Below are 5975 nucleotides of genomic sequence, written 5' to 3'. Positions count from 1 at the left end.
GGGCAGTACCCGCCTTGGATCTTAAAGGGGCATTTGACAATGTAACACATGAGATCATACTCATTTACCTAAGCCAGACCGACTGTGGCCTCAACACATTCCGATACATATGCCAATCTTCAATGCATCGTCAATCCTACATTCATATCCAAGATAGAGAGCATGGTCCTTACCCACTCGGCACGTGGAAAAACCCCCAAGGGGCGGTACTTTCCCCGCTGCTCTTCAATTTAGCTATGATGCACCTGCCGACACAGCTCGATGGTGTCTCCGGCGTGCAGCACGCCCTGTACGCCGATGACATCACCATATGGTCCACGCAGGGCAGCACCGGGGACATTGAAACCAGCCTGCAAACAGGGGCGACGATAGTAGACCGCTACGCCCGCCGCTGCGGTCTTCAATGTTCCCCTCAAAAATCGGAATTTGTGCACCTCCTCCCCTCACACTAGTGCACAACTAAAATCTATCTTTCTATTGAGAGTGCTCCCATACGCGAAAGTGACGAAATACGGGTACTAGGACTCTACATCCACAAACACAGGCGGCCAGACTCTCTATTGGCCAAACTCCGTAAGGTGGGGGACCAGGGGGGCCGCATGGTCTGCCGGGTTTCTAACAAACAGGGGAGGTTGCGAAGTAAGAATGCTTTGCGGCTAGCAAACGCCTTTGTAACCAGTCGAATTCTCTATTCGACTCCTTATCTCCACCTACGGAAACAAGAGGAGGATGCGCTTGAGGTCATCCTTCGCAAAATTATTAAGCGTGTTCTTGACTTCCCCATCACTACTTCAAACAGCCGGCTCATGGCTATTGGGGTGGTGATTACTTTCCGGGAGCACCGGGCAGCGTACCTTACAAACCAGTACACGCGCTTGTCGCTAACGGGAGTCGGGTCGCCGCCTTCTTGCTCGACTCCATATCCAACACACCTCTCCAATGGAAGACAGGTTTCACACCCCAGAACTAAGGAGACGTGCCCTCCACGTGCGGCCACTTCCAGCAAACATGTCGCGCGAAGATCATAATGGTCGGCGCCTGGCACGGTCGGAAGCGCTAGCCCGACATTATGGCAACAAAACAGGTGTATACTACGTGGACGCCTCCGGTCCACACCACGGGGGATGGTTCACAACAGCAACACAGTTAACGGCCTCACCTTCAGAGCCAGCACTGCAACGCAAGCAGAAGAGGTCGCGATTGCTCTCGTGGCCTGACATTCCGGTTCAAACTACATAATCACCGACTCGCGAGGGGCGTGTCGGAACGTCGAACAAGGCTGCACTCCCTTCCTCGCCCATCGAATCTGCCAAAATTGCATGCGGGATACGGATCCCGCACACCATTACTCTTTATGGGCCCCTGCTCATCAGGGGTTGGCAGGAAACGAGGCAGCAGACGCAGCCGCCCGCGCGCTCTCTCATCGGTCTGTTTTCTCCTCCCCACCCGATCAGGAACCCGATTCTAATCCGGTCTACACATTCAAAGATAGTACAACCAACTATCAAAATAGTCGTCGCCTTTACCCTAGCCCATGTAAATGCCTGAAGAAGGCAGATGATAGGCTCCTTCTCCGCCTTTTCACCAATACATTGCTGTGCCCGGCAGCACTAAAATATTTTGACCCCTCCTTTACCGGCAGGTGCCCGCACTTTATACTGCAGTGTCCTCTGATACCTATCACATGGTGTGGGCCTTCCCCTCAAACCCCGCTATTTCCCTCTTGCCCCCATCACCAACCAAACCAGGGAGGAATGGGAGGCGACCCTGCTCGGCGGCCACGATTTATAAGCCCAACAAGCCTTAGACGCGCCCGGGCAGCGGCCACCGCCACTGGGGTCCCATACTAGGGACCTTCATTCAGTGCTTGTAAGGATCGGTTCCTTACGGGCTGATCCAAACATACCTCCTGTCTCTTAATAAATGTTTCCACCACCACCACCCACTTTTGCGCGGCGACGCGCACGGCGAGCAGCTGCTCTATGTCTGGGCTTTGAATGCCGTATCCCTGGCGGGCATGCCGGCTGTGATAGGGCTGGCTGCCTTCTCGGCTTGCATGGAAGAGCTCGGGTGATTCTGCTGTAGTGTATGCTCTTGGATGCGGGCGGGAACGCTGAGGATGCGCGTACAGTCCCGCGGATCGATGTAGCGAGGGTGAATAGTTTTTGCACTTGCACCTCCATGATGATGGTGTGCGTGGATGTCTCCCAGCGGAGTGAGGCCTAGGTCGAGCTACCCGGTGGCTCAAGGCGAAAAGGGGCCGTGAGGACCCGAAAAAATATCCGGATCGAGCCCAAAATTGGTCTGCGTGCAGCGCTCACCTTCTCGGGACTCTTGGTGGTGAAATATATGCCGGTGGTTCGGGCGGTTGGCAAATGTCGCCGTCTTTGCACGGAGTCGACGTGTAGCGCGTCCGTACTCCGCGACCCCTAGCGGCCAACCCCATCAGTTGTTTCAGCTTTTCGATAGATTGGGGCGAAGAATTCGAGCAAGACATGTACAGTTACATGCAACTTGTTACTTTTCACACATATTGCTTCTTCTAGAAACACTCCACTTAAAGTTCTTGATTGACCTGAAGGAAGGTTTGTGGACGGAGAAATAGACGGATGTATGCTCGACTTGCTGCACCAATGCCTGGTTCTCAAAGACGAAGTCCGCGCAAGTATTTCGCGAGGTTGTCAAAGCTGTGGGAGCCGTTACGAGCGAGAGGAACGGGATGTTCTCCTACATCGGTCCTGTAAACATATCATCAAAGTACAACATTCTACAAACTCAGCCGCATGACACTGCCACCACCCCACACTACCTTGTCGCCCTCATCCAGCGCCACATGGCGACAATTACAGACAGGCTGTTTTATTTCCCCCCACCGTCTCTCATGCTTTCACCCCACCTTTCCTCCTGATTGTACCACCTGTGGCGTGCCCAGATCTACACTTTTCCAGTACCTTTGGGAATGTCCTTCCCCAAAGGCAGTACCCCCCATCCCCAATCCCATTCATTCTTCCTGGGAGGCTGCTTTACGGACCGCTCAGCCCGCCGGCCAGAAATGGCTAGTGGATCGGGCTTTACGTGAAGCACGAGCCCGTGGACTCCTGGATCTGTAGGGGACCACCTTGGAAGATTTTTTATGCGAAGCATACTACTTTAGCTACCACTTCAGCCCTTCACCGTGGTTATGCGCCTCCAAATCACGTGATACATGACGTCACACCACGTGACACGATGACGTCACGACAGTGGAGAAACGGGGACCCACCTCGCGCCGTCGCTGTGGTTGTGCGCCTCCAAATTATGCGACACGATGATGCTTCGCATTCTCCAGGCTTAACCAAGTTAAGCTTCAGCCATTTTTTTTTGTGTAATAAAGTTCTTCCCATCCATCCTCCCGCATTAGTGGTAAGTTGTTGTTGCTGTTGGGATGAGAGAAGGATAAAAAGGAAATTGTACGGGCCATGCCTACTGGCTCGAGCCAAGCCACCACCGCTGCCACGTGCAGATAGAGGACAGTTAAAAGTTCAGAGTAAAGAGAAAACGGAAAGAAAAGACGCGCGTCGTAGCAACAACTGCGTCCGCCGTAGCGGACGCTGCTGAAAAAAACGGATAAGCGGCCGAAGCCGCGCTCGCCGAAGCGAGGACAGATGCATTAGTGGTAAGGGTTGTGCGTGCCCCTGTAATCGAGCTACTTGGAGGCCGGCGCTAGAGGACGGGTTGAGGCTGGTTGAGGGTTGAGGCTAGGAGCCCTTCCCCATGTTGACCCATATTGATCGGGTGTCCGCGCTAAGCTGGGCGTCGATATGGTGACCCCTGGGGAACCCGGTAGTGGCCAGGTCTCCTAAGGAGGAGCGAACCGGCCCAGGGCGGGAACGCAGCAGACGAAAGCTCCCGCGCTTTGCATTAGTGGCAAGAAATTCCCGCTTGTCTTTATATCTACATTAAAGTCCCCACCCTCCCTGCCACCCCGGCAGGTGGCAGCGTTTCTGGCAGAACGCTGTCAATGCCAAAGCATGCAGTGCACATCTGTCACTACCACCGCGTAGCTTAAAGCACGATTTAGGGGCCCACGGTTCCAAGAGGGCAGTTATGCGCCTTCCCTCTGGTTCAGGTGTCTACCGAGATGTGTGAGACAGATATTGGGAATTTCCTTTCCTCAAAAACCAATATACAACATTCTCTCTCTGCTTTCCAAAGCCCCCGCTCTATTGGTTTCGCAGCTGTGGGAGACAGATACTGCGCATTTTCTTTCCTAAAAAAAAAATACCGAAGACACTTTGGAAATTCTAAAGTGTAGTTGGCGAAAGCTTTGTGGTGAACCCATTGCCGCTTCCCCGAGCCGCTTGGCGCGGAATCACTGGGCCGTTTCGGAGCCATGCGTCTCACTCACTCGACTGCAACGAGACGTCTGGCGAAAGAGCGCCGACGAGCGCGCTCGTTCTACCGCTACTGTGTGACGTCACGGTTGCTACCCACAGCTGCGCCCCCCTCTGGCATTGTGGTTGCTAAAGAGGGGAGGAGGTTGCGCTTTTACTTTCTCCTTTCCGAGCTCCCGCTCCATTGCTTTCGCAGCTTAAGGGGTGTCCACTGCTGGTTACAACGGACAACGGTGACGGCGACGGCCACGACAACGGCGACGGCGACGCCACGAAACGCAGAAACGGCCGCCTGAGAGCTGCGCTCTGAAACAACGAGCTAATAAACACGCTTAGCATATTGCAGAGCAACTGCAAAGATTTCAGCGGAAAGTGCTAGCTATCCCGGTTTACTCAGCTCCAGAGCGACTGCCCGGCACATACGAGGGGGTACCCAAAAGAAACCGGACTTATTTTTGTTTGAACTTATTTGTTGACATTTTAAGCACAAACCTTCAATCTCCTTCAAAGTATTCCCCACTTGCAATGATACGCTTGTCAAATCTGTCATTCCATTTTTCAAAACATTCCTTAAATTCATCTTTTGTGATGCTTGACAGTGCTTCCGTCGTATTTTTCTTCACCTCAGCCACATCAGCGAAACGCTTTCCATTCACCTATTTTTTCATTCTACGAAAAAAAGAAAGTAGCACGGGGCAAGGTCGGGAGAGTATGAGGGTTGAGGAATAGGGGTCATGCCATTTTTGGTCCAAAATTGTCGTAGAGACAGGGCTGTGTGGGCAGGGGCATTGCCATGATGGAAAAACCAGTCACCCGACCGCCACAAATCTGGCCGCTTCCACCGCACACTGTTGCCCAATCTTTTCAAAACATCCAAGTAGAAAGCCTGACTAACTGTCTGACCCTGCGGAACAAATTCTCAATGGACGACTCCTCTCACGTCGAAAAAACAAATCAGCATTGTTTTGAGGTTTGGTTTCACCTGACGAGCTTTCTTGAGGCGAGGTGAATTTGAAGTTTTCCATTGGCATGATTGTTGCTTTGATTAAGGATTCGATTCAGGAACACTTGAGTTGTCCCCATAGCATCGTACTTGTACGTCTTTCTTAATATTTCAGGAGTTTCCATTCAACTTTTTCCGAGCAAGAATCAGAATTTCACCGGCGCACGCTGTTCGCGAAAATCAGCCATTGCAAAAACGACACTCACACAAAACAGTCGTCACTCTAAAACTCTGCCTAAACTAGTCTGATCTTCTTCAGCGACGGCACTCGGCTTACTGACTCTGGAATGTTCGTTCTATGCACTCCTAGTGGGAAAACGCGGTACCACAGAAGCTTTGGCGACCAAAAAATTCAGTCCGGTTTCTTTTGGGTACCCCCTCGTAGTGTGGGCCTGCCCCTCCAACCCCGCTATTCCCCCCATCCCAACCCAACCCGGGAGGACTGGGAGGCGACCCTGCTTGGCTGCCACGACTTACAGGCCCAACAAGCCTTAGTCGGGCGCGCCCGGGCGGCGGCCACCGCCACTGGGGTCCCATACTAGGCACCTCCACCTAGTGTTTGTAAAGATCGGTCCCTTACGGGCTGATCCAAACATACC

General features: G+C 52.9%; 1 pseudogene; it reads left to right on the top strand.

The window, feature by feature from the left end:
• Window positions 1–3654: 3654 nt before the first annotated feature.
• Window positions 3655–3984, top strand: LOC149339230 (signal recognition particle RNA; annotated as a pseudogene).
• Window positions 3985–5975: the final 1991 nt, after the last annotated feature.

Source organism: Amblyomma mixtum, chromosome 6, assembly GCF_055824585.1.
Source record: "Amblyomma mixtum isolate Tamu chromosome 6, ASM5582458v1, whole genome shotgun sequence".
Classification (NCBI taxonomy): Eukaryota; Metazoa; Arthropoda; class Arachnida; order Ixodida; family Ixodidae; genus Amblyomma; species Amblyomma mixtum.
This window is presented reverse-complemented; position numbering and strand designations above follow the sequence as displayed.